Source organism: Euprymna scolopes, chromosome 21 (assembly GCF_053919585.1).
Source record: "Euprymna scolopes isolate OS-2025 chromosome 21, ASM5391958v1, whole genome shotgun sequence".
NCBI classification, from domain to species: Eukaryota; Metazoa; Mollusca; class Cephalopoda; order Sepiida; family Sepiolidae; genus Euprymna; species Euprymna scolopes.
In genome coordinates, this window is record NC_136502.1 from 72,934,398 (window position 1) to 72,954,876 (window position 20,479).

The window sequence follows — 20,479 nt, forward strand, 5'->3', positions numbered from 1 at the left end:
TTCACCTTTTCTGTCTTCGGTCAGTGGAGGAAAAATCCTTCATGACTTAGACACTTTTTATTTTTGTTCCTATCTAGAGTGGTCCTTTTTGGGGGAGTTGGATTTTCCCCACATTAAAAACTGACCTTGTGTTTAACTTTGTCCTCGTGGGAAGGCGAGTAAATAAGAATAATCACAGTGAAAAGCAAGCAAGCAAAACTCATTGAGCTGTGGTGGTGTTTTTCATACCCAGTCGAAGATAAGTCTTCAGTCTAACAGAGACTGAGTCATTTGAGCCAGATGTCCTTTTTTGACTGTGCAATTCTAGGATGTCCACTATCCCAGGCTTCACCATCTCTCTTTGAGAAGAGGTTAGTTTATTGTCAATCGCCTGAGCCACCTCCACTAAGAAATACTGGCAAGACTGCTCAGGAATTCTTTATAGACCAGAGTTCTTTTTCTTTGGGATACTGATTTTTAATCTCTACTTTCTGACCTTGTGTCACATCTTCGTGCAGTAGAAAAGAAATAAATACCAGCTCATTTAGATATCATCACCGTTCAAATGTAATGTGGAAACACATCTTTGCATTCACACCCCTTCTTGCTAATCGCCTCAAGTGCCCTTTTGGGTGAGTGTTAAAAGGGCTACCTAAGCAATATTTGTTTTGACAGAGAACTCTTCCTCTAGGACGATGGTTTTTCGGATCACATTTTCATGACTTGGGTTTAATCATCCTGTCGTGGGAGAGAGATAAATGAAAAATCCCTACCTAGATTGCCTTGTATATATGTGTGGTATTTTATATTGCCCTGTATATATGTGTGGTATTTTATGTTGCCCTGTATATATGTGTGGTTTTTATGTTGCCCTGTATGGATGTGTGTTATTTTATGTTGCCCTGTATGGATGTGTGTTATTTTATGTTGCCCTGTATATATGTGTGGTATTTACACGATTAAACCCGGTTCTCCAACTTCCAATGTAGACCCCTACTACCATGTCTCCTTCTCCAACATCAGGGGTCTACGTTCTAACCTTCCAGAGGTTGAAACCCAATTACAGGAGACTAAACCAGACCTTTTATTTTTAAGTGAAACTGGCATTGGACAGGCTATTTCCCTAGAAGAGTTTGCAATTAAAGGATACTCTAACTTAACTTCTAAATCTGACCCCCAAGATCGCCATGGGCATGGAATATGTGCCTATATTAGGGATAACTTTCCATGTGGTAGGGACATCTCCAGGGAAGATCCTAACTTACCCTATATGTGCTTCTGGGTTGCTTTAGCTCACACTACGGCATTTATATTTACTCTCTATCGCCCCCATAACAGCGGAGTTACTATCTTTCAAAGCATATTTGAGAAAATTGCCCAAGTCCTATCTGCTTATCCTTCAGCTAACATTCACGTATGTGGTGACTTCAATGTTCACAACGTCGAATGGTTGACCCACTCTAACAAGACCGATGATGAGGGGAGGTTCTGTCATGATTTCTCCATTGCCTATGACCTCACTCAGATTGTTCAGGAACCCACCCGTGTGCCCGAGAATGACGGCCAGTATGCGAGCCTACTAGACCTTTTTCTCACAACTTGCCCTGAACTATGTTCAGTTTCTGTTCTGTCGCCTCTTGGATCTTCCGACCACTCTGTTGTATCAATTAAGATAAAAATGAAATGTAATAAGTCCCCAGACGTACCTCTCCATCGTACAGTATATCGATACACTAAGGCTGACTGGGATAGCTTCCGTACATTTATATCTGATCTACCTCTGTATTCCATGTTTAAAAAGGATGTGTCCTCTATAGTATTAGACCTGACGGAATGGTTAATTGTAGGTATTGACCGTTTCATGCCCTCGAAAACGTTTCAGCAAAAACCTAACAGCCAGCCATGGTTCTCTCTAGAATGTGCTGCTGCCATTGCGCACAGAAATCCCTTTTTCCACTGTTTCCAACATAATAGATGTATGAAAACTAAAGCCGCTTTCAGGACTGCCAGCAACCATTGTAAGAAAGTAATAAAGAATGCAAGAGAGTTGTATGCTCAATCTGTTAAGTCCAAAGTAGCTGAACAGCGGCTTGGTTCCCACCAGTTTTGGCAAATAGCAAACAGAATCCTGAACAGAAGCGTGTGCTCCATCCCAACTATTATCAATGGACCTGAGGTAATCTCGTCAGCATCAGACAAAGCCAAACTCTTTGTCAAGAACTTTGCAGCTAATTCTACCCTTTGCGATCAAGGCCGCCAACCCCCAATATTTCCTCCTGTATCAGAAAACACGCTATGTGATATACGTATACCTGTACGTGATGTTGCCAAGCTAATCAAAAACCTTGATTCCAGTAAAGCAACTGGCCCTGACGGTATTCCAATCATAGTACTCAAAAAACTTCAACCTGAACTAGCGCCCATACTTACAAAACTGTTTAAACGTTGTCTTAAGGAGAATAGTTTCCCATCTCCCTGAAAAATTTAATCAGTATGCCCTGTATTTAAGAATTCAGGTGATCGCTCATCCCCCTCTCAGTACAGGCCAATAAGTCTCCTGTGCGTCATGAGTAAGTTGCTGGAATCTATGTTAAATACAGAAGTAATCAACCATCTCAACAAAAATAACCTTCTTAGTGACACTCAATATGGTTTCCATTCTGCTAGATCTACAGTAGATGTGCTTACAGTTATATCTCATAGGATTAACAAATCTCTCGATGGAGGCAACCTTTCTAGGGCAATTGCTCTTGACATATCTAAGGCCTTTGATAGGGTATGGCATAAAGGTTTACTTCATAAGATTTCTAGCTATGGTATAGCTGGAAATGTCTTCTCAATTATTAAATCATTTCTTTCTGATAGGTTCATAAGAGTAGTAGTTGAGGGGCAAAAATCAGAAGCTCACAGTATTAATGCCGGTGTCCCTCAGGGGTCCATCCTGGGCCCAACTCTTTTCCTGATCTACATTAATGATCTTCCAAATCACATCCTTACATCATTTGTAGACATTTATGCTGACGACACTACCATTTATGGTAGCACATCTAAGACAGTAAACGACCAAGTTATCTCCAATTCTCTCTCCTCTGATCTTGAGCACGTAGTACAATGGGGTAAGGAGTGGCTGGTTACTTTTAATGTATCTAAAACCAAGCTTCTCTCTTTACATCATCAACATTCTGATCCACATCTGGCATCAATTGAAATGAATGGCTCTCGTCTTCAGGAGCCCTCAAGTTTTGACAAGCTTCTTGGCTTGACCATTACTCCTGATCTTAAATGGAACATGTACATCAAATCTGTTGCCAAGGCCGCTGGAAAAATGGTGGGATCTTTCTATCGATCCGGTAGATATCTCACTGCTGATGCTATTCTCTATCTATATAAGAGCCAGATACGTCCAAGGATGGAATACAGTTGCCACATATGGGCAGGAGCTGCTAGAAAGGACTTGGCCTGCCTTGATAGAGTTTAAAATAGACTTCGTAGCCTCGTAGGAGATGTCCTTTTCTCTTCCTTGCAACCTCTATCTCACAGAAGAGATGTTGCGAGTTTGTCTCTGATGTATCATTATTTTCATGGAAAGTGTTCGACTGAGCTTCAATCTATGGTCCCCCCTCGCCAAACTTTCACAAGAAACACTCGTCTAGCTGTAAACACTATCAATAATTCCCCCCACTCTTTATCTGTGCCTAAACCTAAACGTAGATTCCATGAACAAAGCTTCTTTCTTAGAACTGCATGCCTGTGGAATTGTCTTCCGTTTTCCTGCTTTCCGGCTGACTACAATATGGTTGTCTTCAAGTCTAACGTAAATAAGTTCTTGATGAGCCGTTCCTTATAAGTTACCAACTTTACCAAATTTTCATTATTAATGATTACTATATTGTCCACTTTCTACTGTACACACTTTAACCCTTATCCTTGAGTGGCCTCTTGGCCTTGATAATGTGGTGATGCCAATGTAAAAAAAAAAAAAAATTTTATGTTGTCCTGTATATATGTGTGTTATTTTATGTTGCCCTGTATATATGTGTGTTATTTTATGTTGTCCTGTGTATATGTGTAGTATTTTATGTTGCCCTCTATATACGTGTGGTATTTTATGTTGCCCTGTATATATGTGTGGTACTTTATATTGCCATGTATATACGTGTGGTACTTTATGTTTTCCTGTGTATGTGTGTTATTTTATGTTGCCCTGTATATATGTGTGTTATTTTATGTTGCCCTGTATATATATGTGTGTTATTTAATGTTGCCTGTATATATGTGTGTTATTTTATATTGCGCTGTATATATATGTATTATTTTATATTTCCCTGTATATATGTGTGTTATTTTATTTTGCCCTGTATATATGTGTGGCATTTTATGTTGTCCTGTATATATGTGTTATTGTATGTAGCCCTGTATATATGTGTGGTATTTTATGTTGTCCTTTATATACGTGTGGTATTTTATGTTGTCCTATATATATGTGTGTTATTTTATGTTGCCCTGTATATATGTGTGTTATATTATGTGTTCCTGTATATATGTGTAGCATTTTATGTTGTCCTGTATATATGTGTTATTATATGTAGCCCTGTATATATGTGTGGTATTTTATGTTGCCCTGTATATATATGTGGTATTTTATGTTGTCCTTTATATACGTGTGTTATTTAATGTTTCCCTGTATATATTTGTGTTATTTAATGTGTTCCTGTATATATATATGTGTTATTTTATGTTGTCCGGTATATATGTGTGTTATTTAATATTGCCCTATATATATGGGTGTTATTTTATGTGTTCCTGTATATGTGTGTGTTATTTTAGTTTGTCCTCTATATATGTGTGTTATTTTATGTTGCCCTGTATATATGTGTGTTATTTTAAGTTGTCCTGTATATATGTGTGTTATTTAATGTAGCCCTGTATATATGTGTGGTATTTTATTTTGTCCTGTATATATGTGTGTTATTTAATGTTGCCCTGTATATATGTGTGTTATTTAATGTGTTCCTGTATATATGTGTGTTATTTTATGTTGTCCTGTATATATTTGTAGTATTTTATGTACTCCTGTATATATGTGTGTTATTTTATGTTGTCCTGTATATATGTGTGTTATTTAATGTTGTCCTGTATATATGCGTGTTATTTAATGTTGCCCTGTATATATGTGTGTTATTTAATGTGTTCCTGTATATATGTGTGTTATTTTATGTTGTCCTGTATATATGTTTAGTATTTTATGTTATCCTGTATATATGTGTACTATTTTATGTTACCCAGTATATATGTGTGTTATTTTATGTTGCCCTGTATATATGTTTAGTATTTTATGTTATCCTGTATATATGTGTGTTATTTTATGTTGCCCTGTCTATATGTGTGTTATTTTATGTTGCCCTGTATATATGCGTGTTATTTTATGTTGTCCTGTATATATGTGTGTTATTTTATGTTATCCTGTATATATGTGTGTTATTTTATGTTGTCCTGTATATGTGTGTGTTATTTTATGTTATCCTGTATATATGTGTGTTATTTTATGTTTCCCTGTATATATGTCTGTTATTTTATGTTGCCCTGTATATATGTGTGTTTTTATGTTGCCCTGTATATATTTGTGTTATTTTATGTTGCCCTGTATATATGTGTGTTATTTTATGTTATCCTGTATATATGTGTAGTATTTTATGTTATCCTGTATATATGTGTGTTATTTTATGTTATCCTGTATATATGTGTGTTATTTTATGTTGCCCTGTATATATGTGTGTTATTTTATGTTGCCCTATATATATGTGTGTTTTTATGTTGCCCTGTATATATGTGTGTTATTTTATGTTGTCCTGTATATATGTGTGCTATTTTATGTTGTCCTGTATATATGTGCGCTATTATACGTTGCTCTGTATATACGTTCGCTATTGTATGTTGCCATGTATATATGTCTGTTATTTTATGTTGCCCTGTATATATGTGTGTTATATTATGTGTTCCTGTATATATATGTGGCATTTTATGTTGTCCTGTATATATGTGTTATTATATGTAGCCCTGTATATATGTGTGTTATTTTATGTTGCCCTGTATATATGTGTGGTATTTTATGTTGTCTTTTATATACGTGTGATATTTAATGTTTCCCTGTATATATTTGTGTTATTTAATGTGTTCCTGTATATATATATATGTGTTATTTTATGTTGTCCGGTATATATGTGTGTTATTTAATATTGCCCTATATATATGCGTGTTATTTTATGTGTTCCTGTATATGTGTGTGTTATTTTAGTTTGTCCTCTATATATGTGTGTTATTTTATGTTGCCCTGTATATATGTGTGTTATTTTAAGTTGTCCTGTATATATGTGTGTTATTTAATGTAGCCCTGTATATATGTGTGGTATTTTATGTTGTCCTGTATATATGTGTGTTATTTAATGTTGCCCTGTATATATGTGTGTTATTTAATGTGTTCCTGTATATATGTGTGTTATTTTATGTTGTCCTGTATATATTTGTAGTATTTTATGTACTCCTGTATATATGTGTGTTATTTTATGTGGTCCTATGTGTGTTATTTTATGTTGTCCTGTATATATGTGTGTTATTTAATGTTGCCCTGTATATATGTGTGTTATTTAATGTGTTCCTGTATATATGTGTGTTATTTTATGTTGTCCTGTATATATGTTTAGTATTTTATGTTATCCTGTATATATGTGTGTTATTTTATGTTATCCTGTATATATGCGTGTTATTTTATGTTGTCCTGTATATATGTGTGTTATTTTGTGTTGCCCTGTATATATGTGGGCTATTATACGTTGCCCTGTATATACGTTCGCTGTTGTATGTTGCCATGTATATAGGTGCGCTATTTTATGTTGCCCTGTATATATGTTTGTTATTTTATGTTGTCCTGTATATATGTGTTGTATTTTCTGTTGTCCTGTATATATGTGTGCTATTTTATGTTGCCTTGTATATGTGTGCGATTTTATGTTGCCCTATATATATGTGTGTTATTCTATGTTGTCCTGTATATATGTGTGCTATTTTATGTTGTCCTGTATATATGTGTGCTGTTTTATGTTACACTTTATATATGTGTGTTATTTTATGTCGCCCTGTATATATGTGTGCTATTTTATGTTTTCCTGTATATATGTGTGTTATTTTTTGTTGCGCTGTATATATATGTGTTATTTTATGTTGCTCTGTATATATATGTTTTGTTTTCGTTGCCCTGTATATATGAGTGCTATTTAATGTTGTCCTGTATATATGTGTGCTATTTTATGCTGCCCTGTATATATGTGCAATTTTATGCTGCCCTGTATATGTGTGCCATTTGTGTTGCCCGGTATATATGTGTGTTATTTTATGTTGCCCTATATATGTGTGTTATTTTATGTTGTCCTGTATATATGTTTGTTATTTTATGTTGCCCTGTATATGTGTGTTATTTTAAGTTTCCCTGTATATATGTGTGTTATTTTATGTGCCCTTTATATGTGTGCGTTATTTTATGTTGCCCTGTATATATGTGTGTGTTGTTCTGTGTTCCCCAGTATATATGTGTGTTATTTTATGTTGCCCTGTATATGTGTGTTATTTTATGTTGTCCTGTATATATGTGTGCTATTTGTTGTTGTCCTGTATATATGTGTGTTATTTTAAGTTGCCCTGTATATATGTGTGTTATTTTATGTGCCCTTTATATGTGTGCGTTATTGTATGTTGCCCTGTATATATGTGTTATTTTATGTTGCCCTGTATGAGTGTGTGGTATTTCATGTTGTCCTGTATATATATGTGCTATTTTATGTTTCCCTGTATATATGTGTGCTATTTTATGTACCCCTGTATATATGTGTGTTATTTTGTGTTGTCCTGTATACGTGTATTATTGTATGTTGCCCTGTATATGTGTGTTATTTTATGTTGCCCTGTATATGTGTGTGTTTTTATGTTGCCCTGTATATATGTGTGCTATTTTATGGTGTCCTGGATATGTATGTGTTTTCACCTTGCCCTGTATATATGTGTGGTATTTTATGTTACCCTGTATATATGTGTGCTATTGTATGTTATCCTGTATATATGTTTGTTATTTTATTTTGTCCTGTATATATGTGTGTTATTTTATGTTATCCTGTATATATGTGTGTTACTTTATGTTGCCCTGTATACATGTGTGTCATTTTATGTTGCCTTGTATATGTGTTCGATTTTATGTTGCCCTGTATATATGTGTGTTATTTTATGTTGCCCTTAATATATGTGTGCTATTTTATGTTGTCCTGTATATATGTGTGGTATTTAATGTTGCCCTGTATCAGTGGCGACTCAAGCCTATTATTGCTTGTCATGCCGCCCCCCCCCCTGCCCTTTGTCAACTTTAGTTCCCTATCCGTGGTCCGTGTACCCAAATAAGTAATCATAGTTGCTATTGCGTGATTCTACGAAGGTTTATTGGATTGACGGGTTTCTTAGTATTAATATAAAATGACTGAAAACCCGTATTATTCGTAGATTTCTATGATTCAAAATTCACGAAAAAAAAAAATTCCTCAAAAAAACAAATTCACTCTTATTCAAAACCTGTTCTTTATTAATTAATGAAACAATAACTTCATCACTGATATTTATTTACAATCTGATATACACGCGTGGTTATGTTTACACAGAACTATTCGTGCTACTACATATTGCAACAGTAGTAGTAATCGTTCTTCATGTGTTTATGCATATGTATGTGTCTAGAGATCTCTCTCTCCCCCCTCTCTCTCTTGGTCCCTCATCCTCTTCCTAAAACAGACATCAGCAGGCTCGATCGTTCTAAATATTTTAGGCACTATAAGTGGGCTTCACTTTGCGGGTGATTACAGAAAAATTTGGATTTCTCTAACATTATGATTATTACGAGTAAAGGTTTGGCTTCGCACGAATTACGGACGTTCAACGTCATAGCCGCTGTTATGGAGTTTTCAATGAATCTGGCGGTGGCCGGACAAAGACAACCCGTTCAAAACAGCATCCTTGTATTATTCCCAGATATATTTATGAATTTTTTGCTACTTAGTTATTGAAACTTTAACAGATATGTAATTTAATTGAGATCAGACTAAGTATGTTTGCTTGAAATTAATGGATGATTTTTAATCCATTTTGAATAACATTAACCGAATTATTGGTCGTGCCGGGCACGAGTGGCACTAGTCCCATCTCTGCCCCTGCCCTTTATATATGTGTGGTATTTTGTTTTGCCCTGTATATATGTGTGTTTTTCCCTGTATATATATATGTTGGCCTGTATATATGTGTGTCATTTTAAGTTGCCCTGTATATATGAGCGTTATGTTATGTTGCCCTGTATATATGTGCGCTATTTAATATTGTCCTGTATATATATGTGTTATTTAATGTTGCCCTGGATATATATGCACTATTAAATGTTGTCCTGTATATATGTGTGTTTTCTTATGTTGTCCTGTATATATGTGTGGTATTTTATGTTGCCCTGTATATGTGTGCTATTTTATGTTGCCCTGTATATGTGTGCTATTTTGTGTGGCCCTGTATATATGTGTGTTATTTTACGTTTTCCTGTATATGTGTGTGGTATTTTATGTTGTCCTGTATATATTTGTGTTATTTTATGTTGTCCTGTATATATGTGCGCTATTTAATGTTGTCCTGTATATATGTCTGTTATTTAATGTTGCCCTGTATATATGTGCGCTATTTAATGTTGTCCTGTATATATGTGTGTTATTTTACGTTTTCCTGTATATGTGTGTGGTATCTTATGTTGTCCTGTATATATTTGTGTTATTTTATGTTGTCCTGTATATATGTGTGTATATTTTATGTTGTCCTGTATATATGTGTGTTATTTTATGTTGCCCTGTATATATGTGTGTTATTTTTAGTTGCCCAGTATATATGTGTGTTATTTTATGTTGCCCCGTATATATGTGTGTTATTTTATTTTGCCCTGTATATATGTGTTTTATTTTTTGTTACCCTGTATATATGTGTGTTATTTTATGTTGCCCTGTATATGTGTGTGTTATTTATGTCTCCCTGTATATGTGTGCGTTATTTTATGTTGCCCTGTATATATGTGTGTTATTTTATGTTGCCCTGTATATACGTGTGTTATTTTATGTTGCCCTGTATATGTGTGTGTTATTTTATGTTGTCCTGTATATATGTCTGGTATTATCAGTAGCCCTGTATATATGAGTTGTATTTTATATTGCTCTGTATATATGTCTGCTATTTTAGTTTGTCCTCTATATATGTGTGGTATTTTATGTTGCCCTGTATATGTGTGGTGTTTTATGTTGTCCTCTATATGTGTGTTATTTTATGTTCCCCTGTATATATGTGTGTTATTTTATTTTATGTTGCCCTGTATATATGTGTGCTATTTTATGTTGCCTTATATATATGTGTGGTATTTTATGTTGTCCTCTATATATGTGTGGTATGTTATGTTGCCCTGTATATATGTGTGTTATTTTATGTTGCCCTTTACATATGTGTTGTATTGTATGTTGCCCTGTATATAAGTGCGGTATTGTATGTTGCCCTGTATATATGTGTTATATTTTATGTAGCCCTGTATATATGTCTGTTATTTTATATTGCCCTGTATATAAGTGTGTTATTTTATGTTGCCCTGTATATATGTGTGTTATTTTATGTTGTCCTGTATATACGTGTGTTATTTTGTGTTGCCCTGTATATGTGTGCTATTTTATGTTGTCCTGTATGTGTGTATTATTTTATGTTGCCCTGTATATATGTGTGTTATTTTATGTTGCTCTATATATATGTCTGTTATTTTATATTTCCCCATATATATGTGTGTTATATTATGTTGGCCTTTATATATGTGTGTTATTTTTTGTTGCCCTCTGTATATGTGTGTTATTTTATGTTTCCCTGTATATATGTGTGTTATTTTATGTTGCCCTGTATATATGTGTGGTATTTTATGTTGTCTTTTATATACGTGTGATATTTAATGTTTCCCTGTATATATTTGTGTTATTTAATGTGTTCCTGTATATATATATATGTGTTATTTTATGTTGTCCGGTATATATGTGTGTTATTTAATATTGCCCTATATATATGCGTGTTATTTTATGTGTTCCTGTATATGTGTGTGTTATTTTAGTTTGTCCTCTATATATGTGTGTTATTTTATGTTGCCCTGTATATATGTGTGTTATTTTAAGTTGTCCTGTATATATGTGTGTTATTTAATGTAGCCCTGTATATATGTGTGGTATTTTATGTTGTCCTGTATATATGTGTGTTATTTAATGTTGCCCTGTATATATGTGTGTTATTTAATGTGTTCCTGTATATATGTGTGTTATTTTATGTTGTCCTGTATATATGGGTGATATATTGTGTTGTTCTGTATATATGTGTTTTGTTTTATGTTGCCCTGTATATATGTGTGTTATTTTATGTTGCCCTGTATATGTGTGTGTTGTTCTATGTTGCCCAGTATATATGTGTGTTATTTTATGTTGTCCTGTATATATGTGTGTTATTTTATGTTGTCCTGTATATATGTGTGGTATTTTATGTTGCCCTTTATATGTGTGTTGTATTTTATGTTGCCCTGTATATATGTGTGCTATTTTATGTTACCCTGTATATATGTGTGGTATTTATATATATATATAATAGTTTATGTGGATTGGTGTCCACATTTGAGGATTTTCCTTAAGATTTTGGCTGTTCTTATCATTGCTGTTACATACATGGTTCCAATCTTTTCTTTGATTCCAATTTCTCCTAATCTTTTTTTCTAGTGTTTTTCCCCCTTTTTGATTGTTCCTTGTGCTCTTACAATTGTTGACATTTTGTTGCTTTTCTTCAAATTTCATATTCTATTTTTGCCAAGTTCTATGCATTTACCTAATTTTTCTAGTTCCTTGTAATCTGCTAGGACAGCAAAATCTGCGATTTGGTAAATTCATTCCTTTTTGTTGACTATTATTTTTACTTTGCTTATTTTTACCTTGATTGTTCCAATCTTCTTGCTGGGATTATTATTTACTTACTAGAAGTCACCACAGATTTTCACTATTCTCCACCTCTGTCGATAACCATTGTAAATCACTTTGTGTTATGGCAAAATCTGCTTACCATTGGTTTTTTTTTTTCAAAGGCGTCCCCACATTATCAAGGCCAAGAGGCCATTCGAGGATAAGGGTTAAAGAGCGTACAGTAGAAATTGGACAATATAGTAATCATTAGTAATGGAAATTTGGTAAATTTGTTAACTTGTATGGAACAGCTCATCAAGAACTTGGTTACATTAGACTTGAAGACAACCATATTGTAGTCAGCCGGAAAGCAGGAAAAATTTCCTGCTTGCAACAACCATTTGTCTTCTCTTCAAATTTCCAGTATCCTCCACACTTTCTTCCAGTGGAGGTCTGGCTAGAGTTCTTTCTCCTTGGTTTTTCCATCTTCTTTGACCCTTCACAACTATTTTGTGTGATCTCAGCTGAGGCTGATGCCTTCTTTTCCTAATTTAGCTGGTTACTGTTCCAGTTGATGTGAGTTGGTTTCCACATTTGAGGATTTTCCTAAAAATTTATCTCAACTTTTGAATGCTTTTAGTTGGATTTGTTTCTTTGAACATCAGGTCAATTCCTTTAAGTGTAGACATTCAAGCTGCAGCATAACACTTTCGCTATTCCTAACAGGCAAGTCTTTTGCAGAATTGGAAAAGAAATTGTCTTGTTAATCTGTTTAAGTCATTTATGGTGGCTTTTCATTGTACTCTGATATCGAGAGGGCAGGCTATGTCAATGATTAAGCAAATTCTCTTCATTTTGTTTAGAAAAATTATATCAGCTTTGGAATGTTCAAGGACTTTATCTGATTGCATGTGCATGTTCCAAAGAAGTTTAACATTATTGTAACTGGTAACTCCTCTACATGAGGAACAGCTTCAAATAGAATATCGTTCATGTTTATTTTTCATTCTCATTCATTTCACATTATTCCTTTCTCCAACAATGCTTATGTAATTAAAAGAAAGGATTCTTGTTAGCATTCGTACAACATTATAAATTCCGACCTATTCAATTCAGTTCCAAAAACTCAACACCTGTTTTTTTTATAACGACCTTTTGGAGGGCAAAGCCTCAATAATATGCAAATCAATGCATATCACACTACATCCCCTATGATCTTTAAAGATCATCTCATAACCCCATGCCAAAGTTGGCAATCGCATCAACTTCAAACACTGCTAGACACTGTTGGGTTAATTAATAACCTTTGTCAATCTATTTGTGAAGTAAATAAAGAAAAGCACCTTTATTTTCCTTAATGACTTCATAGTGGAAAATACATTGACGATGGCAAAAGAAAACAAATTAATTAACAACATAATATCTGTTAGCTTTTTTTACACACAGAGATATGCAGAAAGATGCGTCTGTTTATTTTACATGTTTACACGAAAGAGAGAAAAACACGTCACATACACATGTTTTTATAAAAACAGTCAAAGAAGAGATAACTCCGAGTCACCAGATTCTAAAAACACTCATCATCTTTTAACAGACAAAGGGAGGCAACTCCAGTTTACCTAAGTCAAACATAACATCACATAAGCGTCAAAGGGAGACAACTCTTCAAGCATTAATAATCCAGCAACATTGATAAATTTCTCAATGTAAATAGGGTTTTAAGTCAGTTTTCCTGTACAGTTCCTTCAGTTTCATAAGTTGTCTGCTCACAAATCTCTTTATTTTATTTTATTTTTCCCCGGCATTGTCTACTTCTCTGTAACTCCTTGGAATGGAGTAACTCTCTGGAATGTAACTCCTTGGAATTACATAATTTAAATACCAGGAATGTGTTAGGCTTGATTTACTTCAGATTTTCCTTTTTAAGGAAAAGAAAATGTGTCATGGTGGTTTGCATATCATAATTTGCACACAAATTTTCAACCTGTTGCAAACACCTTTTGTTAGAACATCGGTTATCAGAGTACTTAACTTCCACGTCATTTCTGGCAATAGTGGATTATCAGTTTTCACAATGAGAAAGTTATGGGTGCATTCAACTTTATGAGAGTTGTTGCCCTTCTTTGTCTTTTCTCCAACTTTAGTTCGCTTTAGTTCTTGACCAATGGGTCACGACTTAGTTCTTGATGTTTTCCTGATGAAACTTCCTAAAAATTTTTTGGAAGTTTTTCCACATCCCATTCCCTCTTCCATTTATCGGAGTGAGATTTCTGCCGATCAGTTCGTTTTTTGTCCACACATTCTCTTTCGGTTTTCCTATCAATATACTGGCAATGCTTTTGACCAGTCATGGATTTTGACTTCTCCATTTTGGATTAAGATGATAAATCAGTAAAACTTGTTCTTCCCATTAAATTTTTGCTTTGATTTTCACATTTTGAAAATCATTTTCACAAACAACGTTAAGCACAATTCCGAGACATTAAGTTTTTGGAGATAAAGAACGATGATGTTTTCTATCCAAACATGGTCCACAAAAGTTGATATCCTCTTTTGTGTCACTGTGTGAGCAAGTAGTTGCTGCATGGACTGCTTCTTTTGTTTTACTTTAGTTCAAATAGTACATGTTCCCAACTTTCAAACCTGTAACTACTATTTTCTGTTTGTCCAAAATTTTACAACCTGTAGCAGCCGACACTCGCTACAAACAAGCAGGAGCTAATTCTCAAACCTGTCTTGGAAAATATGCAGATTTTCCCAGATTTATCGAGTCTCAAACAACTTGCCTCTTTGATATTTCCCTTTTGGTACACTTACATTTAATTCTATTATTCCTACTCCTAACCCGCTTCGACTAAGAATCTATCACCAAGGGTTATTTTTTCTACTACATCCATGTAGCAGAATTAGCAGTAACCAAAATGAGAAATAGAGCTTACCTCGGATATGTCTGTTTTGGGTTGAGCGAAAGAGAGATTTCTAAGATGGCGTCCATGGGCTTTTATTAGCGTTTACCCAATGTGATTATCGTTGAATCACGTCTGCTCTCGCGAGATTATGCAAATATGTTGTTCCCGGCCGCTATAAAGGCAGGACACTGGAAAGGAGAGGGGGCGTTCTGCACATTGTGTGTAGGTGATTCTGGCGAGTAGATTGTGCTTGTTACAACCCACGTGTCTGCGAGAAGCGAGTTTTTGCTCCGTCTGTTTTTAGTCGTATTTTTTTTTTTTGTTTTGCCTACTACATTTTTGTTTCAAGCTATTTCGGCCCGACTATGGCGAAGGTACGGATAAGCAGCGATATTATCAAGCCGTTCTCTGGCGAGGGAGACGTTGTAGCATGGCTGAAAAAAGTGAGACTTGTCGCACAACTTCAGCAGGTGGATGATGTAGCGAGTCTGCTATCTTTATATCTGGAAGGTGATGCACTGGCCCTCTACATGGAAATGGAGGAGGACGATCAAAGAGAAATAGACCAGATTGAGGCCCGATTAAAGGAGGCATTTACAGACGAGGCGTTTGCAGCATACATAAAAATAACTATGGTTAGATGGGCTGGCAAACGTGTGGATGTTTACGCCAACAAAATCAGGCAGTTGGTTGGATTGGCCGGATTCACAGGAGATGGTTTAGAGAAACTCACAAAATTGACTTTCGTCACTGGGTTCCCTGACGCTATCTCAATTGCTCTTCAACAGGTGCCGAACATCAAAGTCCTGACCATGGGGGAACTAATGTCGAGAGCAGGAATTTTGACGACGACTGGGGAACACAATCAGGACGTGGTTGCGGCCACATGCTCACCCAACAACCACAGGGCCCAGAATATTCCTGTTAGTGTGACCTGTTTCAAGTGCAATATGAAAGGCCACTTTGCAAAGGACTGTCGAAAACGTGGAACACAGTGTTACCGTTGCGGTGAGAGTGGACACTGGGCTCGGAATTGCTCGGGAAATGAGCACGGGGAGGACGCATAAGCACCAGTCTCCTTACCCACCAAGATGCGAGCACGACGCTCCCGGTGATAAGCATCCAGGTTGACGGGACGCGATATTTGGCGCTTATTGATACAGGATGCTCTAGGACTATTTTACATGCAGACCGGTGTCGGTCTTGGAGAAAAACGAATGTAGATGTAAAAACGATTGGTGGAATGTCCCATGCGTGCTGCGGTGTTGGGGCGGTCTCTGTGTCCACTGACAAAGGTGTGTCTGCCAGAATCGATGTGTTGGTGGTGCGTGGCAAACCGCTGGGGTTTGACTTACTTCTAGGGATTGGCGCCATAAAAGCTCTGGGCGGTGTCGTTGTCAATCCTACAGGATCAGTGCGGCTGGGTGACAGGAAAAATATTAAATGCGCAGCCATTTCTATTAATGAACCAGATTTCATCGCCACCTTTGATCATCAAAACTGAACATGGACCACATCGTGGAAGTGGTCTGAGGACCACCCCCCTAAAAGACTACACAATCGAGTGTCAGAATACCCAGTGCCGGCGGCAATCCGTGAAGAATACATGCAGGAGCTCCGCACCTGGATAGCTAATGGTTGGCTCGTGTCGTACCCAGAGGATAAATTGGGACCTCCCAAAGGCCTAATTCCCCTGATGGCTGTGATGCAGCAGAACAAAGCCAAAGTGCGCCCGGTAATGGACTACCGGGAGCTAAATCATTACGTAGACGCGTTTACAGCCAACGCAGATGTTTGTGCGGCTAAGCTGCACGAATGGAGACAAAAAGGTGCTAACATATCTCTACCGGACCTCAGGAGAGCATACCTACAAGTCCGGGTCCATGAGATACTGTGGCCATACCAGACTGGAAATCGATGGGAAAAAATATTGCCTGACCCGTCTGGGGTTCGGTTTGAATGTGGCTCCCTTGATCATGAGAGCAATTGTCAGCGAAGTACTGTCTCAGGAAGAAGTTGTAAGCCGTGCAGCATCTGCTTACATCGATGACATTTTTGTCAACGAGGACGTGGTGCCCACGACCCATGTAAGAGAACACCTAGCGCAGTTTGGGTTAGAGTGCAAGAACCCGGAGCGGTTGAAGGACGGTGCACGAGTGCTGGGATTGGCGGTCTGGATGGAACACAGTGAACTACGGTGGAAGCGAGGAAATGCAATTCCAGAAGCTCCCAGCATTGTTACGCGACGGACAATGTTTTCCCTGTGTGGTCGACTTGTCGGACACTTTCCGGTGTGCGGTTGGCTTCGTGTGGCTTGTGGAATACTCAGAAGGAGAGTAAGTTCAGTAACGAAGGGCTGGGACGATGAAGCAAGGGATGCCGTACTGCATCATATGATGTTCGAAACCTTGGAATCTGTTCAGCGGAACGATCTGGTCCGGGGAAATTGGTATGTGGATGGCAAAGAGCTGAATGTATGGGTCGATGCTAGCTCCCTAGCAATTGGTGCAGCCTTGGAGATGCACAAAACTGTGTTGGAGGATACATGTTGGCTGCGACCTGAAGGTGACTCTCAACATATCAACTTAGCCGAGCTGCATGCCGTATTGAAAGGTATTAATTTGGCTCTACAGTGGCAGAGCAAAGTGCTACACATAAAGACAGATTCTATCTGCGTATACCATTGGGTCTCGGACACACTAACTGGAAAGGCGCGAGTGCGCACCAAAGCAGCAAGCGAGATCCTTATTAGGAGGCGACTAAGCACTCTAAAGGAGCTCGTGAAAGAGTACGGGCTGACAGTGGACTTGACGCTGGTTCCTTCAGCACGAAACATTGCTGACCGATTGACACGAGTACCACAGAAAAAGAAAAACGGGCCTGACCCGGTGATAGGCGTGGTTCACACAGACGAGCTGGATGAGAGTCAAATCATGGCTATTCACAAAGGTAGTGGACATCCGGGGGTGCGACGCACTACCTACTTTGTCAGGAGAAGTTGCCCAACCACGACAAAAGCAACCGTTAAAACGGTCATACGGAAATGTGAGGAATGTCAGTCCATTGACCCAGCGCCAGTCAGGTGGGAAAAGGGAAAGCTGGAAGTTAACGAGAATTGGCAAAGAATTGGAATAGATATCATGCATTATAGCACCTTCCATTTTTTAACTCTGACAGACTGTGGCCCATCGCGTTTCTCCATTTGGAGGAAATTGACAAGGCAGGACTCGGCAAGCGTGATCCATCAGTTGGAAACAGTGTTCCTCGAGCGTGGCTCGCCGCACAAAATCCTTTTAGACAATGACACGTCTTTCTGCAGCAACGCATTTCAAGCATTTGCACATAAATGGGGAGTTCACTTGCGATTCCGTTGTGCGTACACTCCAGCCGAGAATGGCATAGCGGAGCGATGTCACCGTACAGTGAAACGAATAGCGGCTAGAATGCACTGTCCCATACAGGAAGCTGTCTACTGGTATAACATCACACCAAGAGACGACACATCTCCCTTCACTGCGCCTGCCAACAGGATTTATCGATACGAAGTTCGAGTAAAAGAGACCAATCTCGCAACTGCGTCTGCAGATCCCAAGGACAGCTCTTACCAGGTTGGAGATCGCGTGTGGGTCAAAAGACCGCAAAATCGATGTACCACGAGGTTCGGCAAGGGTGAGGTGACCAAGGTAATCAGCCCTCAATCGATTTTGGTGGATGGTATGCCTTGCCACGTGAAAGATCTGCGCCCTCGCCATTATGTTGTTACATCAGAGGAAGAGGAAGACAGTACAATATCTTCTGAACGAGCAGAGAGTATGATGCAGGACGATGAAGAGCCATATAATGCACATACGGAAGAAGCGGAAGAGGGACCACCCATCTTGCCTTTACAAAGGAGTACTCGACAAAGACGGATACTGCCCCCCTGTCCCTGCCCTGATTGTAAAACACCGCCTATGGAACAAGCTGGCGGCAATGACGGTGGTAACGAGGAAGATGACAGGGAGGAAGTGCTGCCTCCAGTTCTTTGAAGAAGCACCCAGCAAAGAAGACTGCCCCCATGCCCCGTTTGTGATCATGAGATCAGGGGGAGTGTAGCAGAATTAGCAGTAACCAAAATGAGAAATAGAGCTTACCTCGGATACGTCTGTTTTGGGTTGAGCGAAAGAGAGATTTCTAAGATGGCGTCCATGGGCTTTTTTTAGCGTTTACCCAATGTGATTATCGTTGAATCACGTCTGCTCTTGCGAGATTATGCAAATATGTCGTTCCCGGCCGCTATAAAGGCAGGACACTGGAAAGGAGAGGGGGCGTTCTGCACATTGTGTGTAGGTGATTCTGGCGAGTAGATTGTGCTTGTTACAACCCACGTGTCTGCGAGAAGCGAGTTTTTGCTCCGTCTGTTTTTAGTCGTATTTTTTTTTTTTGTTTTGCCTACTACATTTTTGTTTCAATCCAATTTTCGGAAATTAATAAATTTCTTGATATCATAACACATGTGACAAGTAGCACCAGAGTCCACAAACCAGTCTGTAATTTTATTTTTAGACAATGCATTATGTGAGAAAAGTCCGACAACATTTGAATTATCTTACATTTTCTAAGTGAAGTATGCTTTCTTTTTTCGATAATTCTGCTTGAAATTCTCTTTAGTATCTTCACCAAGCAGTCGACAATCACGTTTAATGTGTCCGGTTTTTCCACAGTGATAACACTTGGGTTCCTTTCTGTTGACGTAGCGTTTTGATGTCATGGCTTTAAATTCTGCATTATTATCTCCCCCTTTCTTTAATTTTGGATTCTTCACGTAATAGTCACTCAGTTACCAAGATCCACTTAGGAACCTCTTGATTAGCTTTGAGTGCTGTCACAAACCTGTTGTAGGAATCTGGAAGTGTAGCTAGGAGATGCACACCTCTGTCCTCTTCGTGTATTAAGTCACCAATGACTGCCAACTCATCAAATATCTCAACCATCGATTTGGAATTGTTCCATCTCTAAACCTTTTGGATGGTATGATGATACGTTCAGATCTGGTTGTATTGTTCTATGTGTTTGTGTCTGGTACTCCAAGGAGTTCTTGTTTAAGAGGTGACTATTGCTTTTGTGTGTACACTGGTTGTACAATTTTTGGTGGACTCGGGAGGAATTTCAATTGGGTGTACCTCAGAACTTGTTATGGTTCCAGATAGGTCTACTCTAAGATGCTGTTTATTTTGTTGGAGAGTTTTTCTGAAGGAGGTCTGTACTAAGTATGACCTTGGTTCTCTTCTCAATTGTGTGACAAGTGCAAGAGACCACTCACCTGCCTCCTTATTTAAAAATATGTATAGGTTGTCATATGTGCAGTTTGGACGGATCATTTTGCATGTCGATCGTCGTACATCTTCTGATTTGCCGGCCTCTGATACAATTGTGTCATCTTTTCCTTGTTGGTGCTTTAGTCGGTGCATTTGACTGGAATATTCCCAACTAGCTTCCTTTGGTATAGAAGTTCATCTAATGATCAAATGGTATGATCTAAGGGAATTGTCCACAGGCATAATAATACTATGCCCAAGTCACAAC